This window comes from Balaenoptera borealis (genome assembly GCF_965194805.1).
Source record: "Balaenoptera borealis genome assembly, chromosome: 17".
In the NCBI taxonomy this organism is placed as follows: Eukaryota; Metazoa; Chordata; class Mammalia; order Artiodactyla; family Balaenopteridae; genus Balaenoptera; species Balaenoptera borealis.
The window spans coordinates 49,418,984-49,432,545 of record NC_138876.1 but is presented as its reverse complement, the minus strand read 5'-3'; positions in this window follow the sequence as shown (position 1 = coordinate 49,432,545).

Below are 13,562 nucleotides of genomic sequence, written 5' to 3'. Positions count from 1 at the left end.
AAATATTTGAAGAGATTATAGTCAAAAACTTCCCTAACATGGGAAAGGAAATAGCCACCCAAGTCCAGGAAGCGCAGAGAGTCCCATACAGAATAAACCCAAGGAGAAACTCGCCGAGACACATAGTAATCAAAGTGGCAAAAATTAAAGACAAAGAAAAATTATTGAAAGCAGCAAGGGAAAAACGACAAATAACATACAAGGGAACTCCCATAAGGTTAACAGCTGATTTCTCAGCAGAAACTCTACAAGCCAGAAGGGAGTGGCATGATATGCTTAAAGTGATGAAAGGGAAGAACCTACAACCAAGATTACTCTACCTGGCAAGGATCTCATTTAGATTTGATGGAGAAATCAAAAGCTTTACAGACAAGCAAAAGCTAAGAGAATTCAGCACCACCAAACCAGCTCTACAACAAATGCTAAAGGAACTTCTCTAAGTGGGAAACACAAGAGAAGAAAAGGACCTACAAAAACAAACCCAAAACAATTAAGAAAATGGTCATAGGAACATACATATCGATAATTACCTTAAACGTGAATGGATTAAATGCCCCAACCAAAAGATATAGACTGGCTGAATGGATACAAAAGCAAGACCCATATATATGCTGTCTACAAGAGACCCACTTTAGACCTAGGGACACATAGAGACTGAAAGTGAGGGGATGGAAAAAGATATTCCATGCAAATGGAAATCTAAAGAAAGCTGGAGTAGCTATACTCATATCAGATAAAATAGACTTTAAAATAAAGAATGTTACAGGAGACAAGGAAGGACACTACATAATGATCCAGGGATCAATCCAAGAAGAAGATATAACAATTATAAATATATATGCACCCAACATAGGAGCACCTCAATACATAAGGCAACTGCTAACAGCCATAAAAGAGGAAATCGACAGTAACACAATAATAGTGGGAGACTTTAACACCTCACTTACACCAATGGACAGATCATCCAAAATGAAAATAAATAAGGAAACAGAAGCTTTAAATGACACAATAGACCAGATAGATTTAATTGATATATATAGGTCATTCCATCCAAAAACAGCAGATTGCACGTTCTTCTCAAGTGCGCACGGAACATTCTCCAGGATAGATCACATCTTGGGTCACAAATCAAGCCTCAGTAAATTTAAGAAAATTGAAATCATATCAAGCATCTTTTCTGACCACAACGCTATGAGATTAGAAATGAATTACAGGGAAAAAAACGTAAAAAAGACAAACACATGGAGGCTAAACAATACATTACTAAATAACCAAGAGATCACTGAAGAAATCAAAGAGGAAATAAAAAAATACCTAGAGACAAATGACAATGAAAACACAACGACCCAAAACCTATGGGATGCAGCAAAAGTGGTTCTAAGAGGGAAGTTTATAGCTATACAAGCCTACTTAAAGAAACAAGAAAAATCTCAAGTAAACAATCTAACCTTACACCTAAAGAAACTAGAGAAAGAAGAACAAACAAAACCCAAAGTTAGCAGAAGGAAAGAAATCATAAAGATCAGAGCAGAAATAAATGACATAGAAACAAAGAAAACAATAGCAAAGATCAATAAAACTAAAAGTTGGTTCTTTGAGAAGATAAACAAAATTGATAAGCCATTAGCCAGACTCATCAAGAAAAAGAGGGAGAGGACTCAAATCAATAAAATCAGAAATGAAAAAGGAGAAGTTACAACAGACACCGCAGAAATACAAAGCATCCTAAGAGACTACTACAAGCAACTTTATGCCAATAAAATGGACAACCTGGAAGAAATGGACAAACTCTTAGAAAGGTATAACCTTCCAAGACTGAACCAGGAAGAAACAGAAAATATGAACAGACCAATCACAAGTAATGAAATTGAAACTGTGATTAAAAATCTTCCAACTAACAAAAGTCCAGGACCAGATGGCTTCACAGGTGAATTCTATCAAACATTTAGAGAAGAGCTAACACCCATCCTTCTCAAACTCTTCCAAAGAATTGCAGAGGAAGGAACACTCCCAAACTCATTCTATGAGGCCACCATCACCCTGATACCAAAACCAGACAAAGACACTACAAAAAAAGAAAATTACAGACCAATATCACTGATGAATATAGATGTAAAAATCCTCAACAAAATACTAGCAAACAGAATCCAACAACACATTAAAAGGATCATACACCACGATCAAGTGGGATTTATCCCAGGGATGCAAGGATTCTTCAATATACACAAATCAATCAATGTGATACACCATATTAACAAATTGAAGAATAAAAACCATATGATCATCTCAATAGATGCAGAAAAAGCTTTTGACAAAATTCAACACCCATTCATGATAAAAACTCTCCAGAAAGGGGGCAGAGAGGGAACCTACCTCAACATAATAAAGGCCATATATGAGAAACCCACAGCAAACATCATTCTCAATGGTGAAAAACTGAAAGCAATTCCTCTAAGATCAGGAACGAGACAAGGATGTCCACTCTCACCACTATTATTCAACATAGTTCTGGAAGTCCTAGCCACGGCAATCAGAGAAGAAAAAGAAATAAAAGGAATACAAATTGGAAAAGAAGAAGTAAAACTGTCACTGTTTGCGGATGACATGATACTATACATAGAGAATCCTAAAACTGCCACCAGAAAACTGCTAGAGCTAATTAATGAATATGGTAAAGTTGCAGGATACAAAATTAATGCACAGAAATCTCTTGCATTCCTATACACTAATGATGAAAAATCTGAAAGAGAAACTATGGAAACACTCCCATTTACCATTGCAACAAAAAGAATAAAATACCTAGGAATAAACCTACCTAGGGAGACAAAAGACCTGTATGCAGAAAACTATAAGACACTGATGAAAGAAATTAAAGATGATACCAACAGATGGAGAGATATACCATGTTCTTGGATTCGAAGAATCAACATTGTGAAAATGAGTATACTACCCAAAGCAATCTACAGATTCAATGCAATCCCTATCAAATTACCAATGGCATTTTTTACGGAGCTAGAACAAATCATCTTAAAATTTGTATGGAGACACAAAAGACCCCGAATAGCCAAAGCAGTCTTGAGGGAAAGAAATGGAGCTGGAGGAATCAGACTCCCTGACTTCAGACTATACTACAAAGCTACGGTAATCAAGACAATATGGTACTGGCACAAAAACAGAAACATAGATCAATGGAACAAGATAGAAAGCCCAGAGATTAACCCACGCACCTATGGCCAACTAATCTATGACAAAGGAGGCAAAGATATACTATGGAGAAAAGACAGTCTCTTCAATAAGTGGTGCTGGGAAAACTGGACAGCTACATGTAAAAGAATGAAATTAGAATACTCCCGAACACCATACACAAAAATAAACACAAAATGGATTAGAGACCTAAATATAAGACTGGGCACTATAAAACTCTTAGAGGAAAACATAGGAAGAACACCCTTTGACATAAATCACAGCAAGATCTTTTTTGATCCACCTCCTAGAGTAATGGAAATAAAAACAAAAATAAACAAGTGGGACCTAATGAAACTTCAAAGCTTTTGCACGGCAAAGGAAACCATAAACAAGACGAAAAGACAACCCTCAGAATGGGAGAAAATATTTGCAAATGAATCAACGGACAAAGGATTAATCTCCAAAATATATAAACAGCTCATTCAGCTCAATATTAAAGAAACAAACACCCCAATCCAAAAATGGGCAGAAGACCTAAATAGACATTTCTCCAAAGAAGACATACAGACGGCCATGAAGCACATGAAAAGATGCTCAACATCACTAATTATTAGAGAAATGCAAATCAAAACTACAATGAGGTATCACCTCACTCCTGTTAGAATGGGCATCATCAGAAAATCTACAAACAACAAATGCTGGAGAGGGTGTGGAGAAAAGGGAACCCTCTTGCACTGTTGGTGGGAATGTAAATTGATACAGCCACTATGGAGAACAATATGGAGGTTCCTTAAAAAACTAAAAATAGAATTACCATATGACCTAGCAATCCCACTACTGGACATATACCCAGAGAAAACCGTAATTCAAAAAGATACATGCACCCGAATGTTCATTGCAGCACTATTTACAATAGCCAGGTCATGGAAGCAACCTAAATGCCCATCAACAGACGAATGGATAAAGAAGTTGTGGTACATATATACAATGGAATATTACTCAGCCATAAAAAGGAACGAAATTGAGTCATTTGTTGAGACGTGGATGGATCTAGAGACTGTCATACAGAGTGAAGTAAGTCAGAAAGAGAAAAACAAATATCGTATATTAATGCATGTATGTGGAACCTAGAAAAATGGTACAGATGAGCCAGTTTGCAGGGCAGAAGTTGAGACACAGATGTAGAGAATGGACATATGGACACCAAGGGGGGAAAACTGCGGTGGGGTGGGGATGGTGGTGTGCTGAATTGGGCGATTGGGATTGACATGTATACACTGATGTGTATAAAATTGATGCCTAATAAGAACTTGCAGTATAAAAAAAAAACAGAACAACTAATACTAAACTTTCATTGGGTTATTTGTATGGAAATATGTTAATATAAATGTTTCAGACATTACATGAAATTTCTAAAAAAAAAAAAAAAAAAAAGAAACACAGACATTTACTAAGTAGGAAAGAAGACTATCCATGCAGTCTAAAAGTCTTACACACTTATTCCTATGTGGGCACTCCAATATGGCCTTTGAACAAGGAGCTTCAAAAAGCTTTCTATTATATTTTAGAAAGAGCAGTACTACTGAACTCTTAAACAATAACAAAGATGTTAATCTTCAAACACATCTTCAACTAGAAGAACAAAGAACATAGTGGTACTTTCTTAATTATGAGGTACCAATATGAAGAAAGAACAGAAGTCACCGTTCAACATTGGTGGAACAAGTCGCCAAGGTCAAGCAGTACCTGCTTTACCCACTGGGGTTCCGTTTCCTACACTGGAAGCACACTGTGCATGAACATTTTCCCTCTCCGTGGCGTGGAACACATTACATTAGTGAATTAAAAACAGGCCACTCCAGGTGTTACCGAGTCCAAGCTCACTCTGCTCACCACATGACAGGCCAATAAATCAGAGGTGAGGTGTCGAAGCAAGGAATACAACTTTATTCAGAAAGCCGGCAGACCGAGAAGATGTCAGACTAGTGATCTCTGAAAAACCATCTTAGCAGTGTTTGGATGCCAGTTTATTTTACAGAACAGAGAGGAGGAGGAGACAAGGAAGTAAAAAGGTCATAAGTTTTGCAAATGTCCCCTGGAATGGCCAGCCTTTGGGAGGGGATGTGTTACGAATGCTTCCCTGAACAAAGGCACTTTGGTTTAACATTCAGGCAGAGAGGTAGGATTCCCCGAGGCAGGCCATTATGTGTAGACAGTATACTTTTAGTTAACAAAAGCAGTGGAAAGCAAAAGTTAAAGTAAAAGAAACAGATCCAACATGTAGTCAGATTCTGCTCTTCCCTGTTACAATTCCCTACTGTCAATGTCCATTCCACAGTCTTCTGGAAAAAGGGGTGATGACCATTTTAACTGCTTCATCAGATGGATCTTTCTGGGAGTGTCTGCCATCGGTGCCAGTGTTCCAAATGTTGTCTCTTTTGTTCCTCTCTGGAAAGAGTCTCCTTTACACCTGTAAGCTTAAAAAGTATTTTCAACCTAAAAGTTGAGAGTTATCAGGAATTTGAGGGCTTCAAGCCTGGGAGGCCACATCTCAAGTTAAAGAATTTAGGGTTTTTATATTTATGGGAAGAGGCAAGCATCTGGGCTCTCTGAAATAATTCCTTTGTTATGCACCACAGCTATCTGGGGCCTGTATCCAGTATTTTCACATCCTGAGTTTCCTCAGGGCTCACCATAAGGAATGGCTGCAGTCTGATGGCTGCTAGATGGCAGGTATTTTTCTCTTTCATGAGTTTCCTCAGGGTTCAGTGGCTAACATGGCAGGGCTGCAATAGCCAATGAGTGATCCTCTCCTCTAAGTCAGGAATTTGACCAATATTTGGGAGACATTTCATGATCAAACTTTGTCCCACAGTGCTGGGAGGATCATCCCAGGTCAGGAAAAAATTCTTGATATGCCCCTCTAGGTGTTAATTTTCTGATGAGACCCTATTGATAATAAAGATTCTCTGGATCCTCTAATTATGATCCAGGAGACATTTTCCCTTGTTACTTCTTCCTATACCTAGATCACACTATTACAATTATTTTATTTTATAAATGTGATCTATTTCTTTCAAAGTTTAGCCACTGAAGTTTTCATGGAGGCCTGGTTACACCCTGGGTACTGTAAGAGACAACAATCTTATAAAGTAGACAGGATATGAGTAATGCAGCTAGTAACATTGACAAAGACATAGTGCAGCAGGGAAACATAATGCACAAACAATTTGGAAACAAAGAATAAACGGAGAGAACTTCAAGATGGAGGAGGAGTAAGACGTGGAGAACACCTTCCTCCACACAAATACATCAGAAATACATCTACATGTGGAACAACTCCTACAGAACACCTACTGAACGCTGCCAGAAGACATCAGAATTCCCAAAAGGAAAGAAACTCCCCACATACTTGACCATGTGGCTGACAGGGTCTTGGTGCTCCAGACGGGTGTCAGGCCTGTGCCTCTGAGGTGGGAGAGCTGAGTTCAGGATATTGGTCCACCAGAGACCTCCTAGCTCCATGTAATATCAAATGGCAAAAGTTCTCCCAGAGATCTCCATCTCAATGGTAAGACCCAGATCCACTCAAAGACCAGCAAACTACAGTGCTGGAAACCCTATACCAAACAACTAGCAAGACAGGAGCACAACCTTATGCATTAGCAGAGAGGCAGCCTAAAATCATAATAAGGCCACAGACACACCAAAACACACCACTGGACATGGTCCTGCCCAACAGAAAGACAAGATCCAGCCTCATCCAACAGAACACAGGCACTAGTCCCCTCCACCATGAAGCCTACACAACTCACTGAACCAAACTTAGCCACTGGGGACAGACACCAAAAACAACGGGAACTACGAACCTGCAGCCTGCGAAAAGGAGACTCCAAACACAGTAAGTTAAGCAAAGTGAGAAGACAGAGAAACACACAGCAGATGAAGGAGAAAGGTAAAAACCCAACACACCAAACAAATGAAGAGGAAATAGGCAGTCTACTTGAAAAAGAATTCAGAGTAATGATAGTAAAGATGATTAAAAAATCTTGGAAATAGAGTGGAGAAAATACAAGAAATGTTTAACAAGGACCTAGAAGAACTAAAGAGCAAACAAACAATGATGAACAACAAAATGAATGAAATTAAAAATTCTCTAGAAGGAAACAATAGCAGAATAAATGAGGCAGAAGAACAGAAAAGTGACCTGGAAAATAAAATAGTGGAAATAACTATTGCAGAGCAGAATAAAGAAAAAAGAATTGAGGACAGTCTCAGAGACTTCTGGGACAACATTAAATGCACCAACATTCGAATTATAGGAGTCCCAGAAGAAGAAGAGAAAAAGAAAGGGACTGAGAAAATATTTGAAGAGATTATAGTTGATAACTTCCCTAATATGAGAAAGGAAATAGTCAATCAAGTCCAGGAAGCACAGAGAGTCCCCTAAAGGATAAATCCAAAGAGAAACATGCCAAGACACATATTAATGAAACTATCAGAAATTAACTACAAAGAAAAAATATTAAAAGCAGCAAGGGAAAAACAACACATAACATACAAGGAAATCCCCATAAGGTTAACAGCTGATTTTTCAGCATAAACTATGCAAGCCAGAAGGGAGTGGCAGGACATATTTAAAGTGATGAAAGGGAAAAACCTACAACCGAGATTACTCAGCAAGGATCTCATTCAGATTTGACAGAGGAATCAAAACATTTACATACAATAAAAGCTAAGATTATTCAGCACCACCAAACCAGCTCTATAACAAATGCTAAAGGAACTTCTCCAGGCAGGAAACACAAGAGAAGGAAAAGACCTACAATAACTAACCAAAAACAATTAAGAAAATGGTAATAGGAAAATACATAGCAATAACTACCTTAAATGTAAATAGATTAAAAGCTCCAACCAAAAGACATAGACTGGCTGAATGGATACAAAAACAAGACCCATATATATGCAATCTAGAAGAGACCCACTTCAGACCTAGGGACACATACAGACTGAAAGTGCAGGAATGGAAAATGAAATTCCATGCAAATGAAAATCGAAAGAAAGCTGGAGTAGCAATTCTCATATCAGACAAAATAGACTTTAAAATAAAGACTATTAGAAGAGACAAAGAAGGACACTACATATTGATCAAGGGATCAACCTAAGAAGAAGATATAAAAATTGAAAAATTTATGCACCCAATATAGGAGCACCTCAATACATAAGGTAAATGCTGACACCCATAAAAGGGGAAATCGATAGTAACACAATCATAATAGGGGATTTTAACACTCCACTTTCACCAATGGACAGATCATCCAAATTGAAAATAAATAAGGAAACACAGCTTTAAATGATACATTAAACAATATGGACTTAATTGATACTTATAGGGCATTCCATCCAAAAAAAAGAGAATACACTTTCTTCTCAAGTACTCATGGAACATTCTTCAGGATAGAGCATATCTTGGGTCACAAATCAAGACTTCGTAAATTTAAGAAAATTGAAATTGTATCAACTATCTTTCCAACCACAATGCTATGAGACTAGATATCAATTACAGGAAAAATTCTGTAAAACATACAAACACATGGAGGTTAAACAATACACTACTAAATAACCAAGAGATCACTGAAGAAATAAAAGAGGAAATCAAAACATATCTAGACAGAAATGACAATGAAAACACGATGACCCAAAACCTATGGGATGCAGCAAAAGCAGTTCTAAGAGGGAAGTTTATAGCAATACAATCCTACCTCAAGAAACAAGAAACATCTCAAATAAACATCCTAAACTTACACCTAAAGCAATTAGAGAAAGAAGAACAAAACAACCCCAAAGTTAGCAGAAGGAAAGAAATCATAAAATCAGATCAGAAATAAATGATAAAGAAATGAAGGAAACTATAGCAAATCAATAAAACTAAAAGCTGGTTCTTTGAGAAGATAAATGAAATTGATACACCATTAGCCAGACTCATCAAGAAAAAAAGGGAGAAGACACAAATCTACAGAATTAGAAATGAAAAAGGAGACATAACAATTGACACTGCAGAAATACAAAGGATCATGAGAGATTACTACAAGCATCTATATGCCAATAAAATGGACAACCTTGAAGAAATGGACTATTTCTTAGAAAAGCACAACCTTCTGAGATTGAACCAAGAAGAAATAGAAAATATAAACAGAATAATAACAAACACAGAAATTGAGACTGTGATTAAAAATCTTCCAACAAAACAAAAAGCCCAGCAGCAGATGGCTTCACAGGCAAATTCAATCAAAGATTTAGAGAAGAGCTAACACCTATCCTTCTCAAAGTCTTCCAAAATATTGCAGAGGGAAGAACACTCCCAAACTCATTCTACGAGATCACCATCATCCTGACACCAAAACCAGACAAAGATGTCACAAAGAAAGAAAACTACAGGCCAATATTCCTGATGAAGATAGACACAAAAATCCTCAACAATTACTAGCAAACAGAGTCCTACAGTACATTGAAAGGATCATACACCACAATCAAGTGGGGTTTATCCCAGGAATGCAAGGATTCTTCAATATATGCAAATCAATGAATGTGATAAACCATATTAACAAATTGAAGGATAAAAACCATATGATCATCTCAAAAGGTGCAGAAAAAGCTTTTGAAAAAATTCAACAACAATTTGTGATAAAAACCCTCCAGAAAGTGGGCATAGAGGGAACCTACCTCAAAATAATAAAGGACATATACGAAAAACCCACAGTAAACATTCTCAATGGTGAAAAACTGGAAGCATTTCCTCTAAGATCAGGAACAAGACAAGGATGTCTGCTCTCACCACTATTATTCAACATAGTTTTGGAAGTGTTAGCCACAGCAATCAGAGAAGAAAAAGAAATGAAAGGAATACAAATTGGAAAAGAAGTAAAACTGTCACTGTTTGCAGATGACATGATACTATATAGAGAGAATCCTAAAGATACCACCAGAAAACTACTAGAGCTAATCAATGAATTTGGTAAGGTTGTAGAATACAAAATTAATGCACAGAAAACTCTTGCATTCCTATACACTAATGATGAAAAATCTGAAAGTTAAATTAAGAAAACACTCTCATTTACCATTGCAACAAAAAGAATAAAATACCTAGGAATAAACCTACCTAAGGATACAAAAGACCTGCATGCAGAAAACTATAAGACACTGATGACAGAAATAAAGATGAAGCAAACATATTTTGCATTAGAAGAAACAACATTGTGAAAATGACTATACTACCCGAAGCAATCTACAGATTCAATGCAATCCCTATCAAACTACCAATGGCATTTTTCACAGAACTAGAACAAAACATTTCACAATTTGTATGGAAATACAAAAGACCCCAAATAACCAAAGCAATCTTGAGAAAGAAAAATGGTGCTGGAGGAATCAGGCTCCCTGACTTCAAACTATACTACAAAGCTACTGTAGCTGGCACAAACACAGAAATATAGATCAATGGAACAGGATAGAAAGCCCAGAGATAAACCCATGCACATACAGTCACCTTACTTTTGATAAAGGAGGCAAGAATATACAATGGAGAAAAGACTGCCTCTTCAATAAGTGGTGCTGGGAAAACTGGACAGCTACATGTAAAAGAATTAAATTAGAACACTCCCTAACATCATACACAAAAATAAACTCAAAATGGATTAAAGACCTAAATGTAAGACTGGACACTATAAAACTCTTAGAGGAAACATAGGCAGAACACTGTATGACATAAATCCCAGCAAGATCCTTTTTGACCCACCTCCTAGAGAAATGGAAATAAAAACAAAAATAAACAAATGGGACCTAATGAAACTTAAAAGCTTCTGCACAGCAAAGGAAACCATAAACAAAATGAAAAGACAACCCTCAGAATGGGAGAAAATATTGGCAAATGAAGCAACTGACAAAAGATTAATCTCCAAAATATAAAAGCAGCCCATGAAGCTCAATATAAAAAAACAAACAACCCAATCCAAAAATGGGCAGAAGACCTAAATAGACATTTCTCCAAGAAGATATACAGATTACCAACAAACACATGAAAAGATGCTCAATATCACTAATCATTAGAGGAATTCAAATCAAAACTACAATGAGGCATCACCTCACACTGGTCAAAATGACCATCATCAAAAAATCTACAAACAATTAATGTTGGAGAGGGTGTGGAGAAAAAGCAACCCTTTTGCACTGTTGGTGGGAATGTAAATTGATACAACCACTCTGGAGAACAGTATGGAGGGTCCTCAAAAAACTAAAAATAAAACTACCATATGACCCAGAAATCCCACTACTGGGCATATACCCTGAGAAAACCATAATTCAAAAAGTGTCATGTACCACAAAGTTCATTGCAGCTCTATTTAGAATAGCCAGGACATGGAAGCAACCTAAGTGTCCATCAACAGATGAATGGATAAAGAAGATGTGACACATATATACAATGGGATATTACTCAGCCAATAAAACAAACAAAATTGAGTTATTTGTAGTGAGGTGGATGTATCTAGAGTCTGTCATACAGAGTGAAGTATGTCAGAAAGAGGAAAACAAATACCATATGCTAACACATATATACAGAATCTAAAAAAAAAAAAAAAGTTCTGAAGAACCTAGGGGCAGGACAGGAATAAAGACCCCCCCACCCCAGATGTAGAGAATGGAGTTGAGGACACGGGGAGGGGGAGTTGTAAGCTGGGACGAAGTGAGAGAGTGGAATGGACATATATACACTACGAAATGTAAAATAGATAGCTAGTGGGAAGCAGCCGCATAACACAGGGAGATCAGCTCGGTGCTTTGTGACCACCTAGAGGGGTGGGATGGGGAGGGTGGGAGGGAGGGAGACGCAAGAGGGAAGAGATATGGGGATATATGTATATGTAAAGCTGATTCACTTTGTTATAAAGCAGAAACTAATACACCATTGTAAAGCAATTATACCCCAATAAAGATGTTTAAATCGATCAATCAATAATAAAGTAAAATTTTAAAAAGAACAAATTAAAACATTGATCAACATAATTAGTTATAATCTTTTTGCAATAATGATGACCAAAGGTATCATAACTGATTTAATGAGCCATCTGCTCATTTTATTTATCCTTGACAAGTTTCACTGTACATACTTAGACAGGCGTGGCTTAGTCTTTGAGACAAGCATATGCAATTGCCAGTATCAACCAGGAAGAGAGGAAAAGATCGTTGTTTTAATTCTGTTTACAAATGTATAATTTACCAAGTTACTGTAAGTCATAATTAGTTTAAGGGGGAGGTTTTCCTTACACCTGGAAAACACAGATTTAAACCAGTAATATTTCAAATAGAAACCATAAAAATTATAACCATATTCACTAGTTCATTCAGTCCTTATTAACTAATCCTTTTTATTAATAGCTTTATGAAGCCGCCAGGTTTCCCATTAGAATTTTTCAATTTCTTACCCAGTTCAGCATTATGGCCTGAAACCCAGAAACTTGTATTTATCCAAAGGTCCATTCTATAAGTCTTGAAGAGGAAACATTTTTACAAAGGCATCAGACTGAAACCGTAACTGTCTATAATGATGGAAGACTTAAGATGCAAGTTTAAGTCTGATTACAATGCAATTGATAAAGTAACTTTGTTACTGCTGTGACATGCAACATTTTCAGATAATAACTAGTATTATGACTGATAATATTTTACCAAGACATATCAAATTTTAGGAACTCCATGTAGTCTCTAAAATACCTGTATCATTTGCCATACAATATGACCTAAGAAGACTTTTTACTTATTTGACAACACTTCCCATGTAATTCAACATACGAAGTAAATCTAATTAGTTTAATATCTCTCTTTGGTTTGTTTCAGGGACCCATTGAAGCATCCCAATGTTAGTTAGAGGTCAAAGGGACTTCATTATGTTTTGATTTGGGAAGTTTCATCAAATAAATATCAAAAGAGTTTAAAACAGTCAGATAGGATCACTGGTCACTGTGAAACTACAGTTATTCACTTAGCCAAAGTAACAATAAAATATTTCAAAGGCAAATACAGAACAGATCACTTAAAAGGTAAAGAACTTAAAATCTGTTATCAAAGGCAGTTCAACATCTTAAGAAACCTTGTCTTCTTAACAGAGAGAAAAGCCAAATTCAAATTTTACACCAGCTTACTTTTAAAATTCATTTACTCAATTAAACTTATTTTAAACATAGTCAATACTGACCAAGCACAAAACTCTTTTCTCGGGGTCCACTTTCCACAAACCTTCCATCACTTAACTTATTTTAGCACATTTCTAACTTTCAAGTTGTCTAATATCTGGAGAGATTAATTTTAGATAGACATTTCTA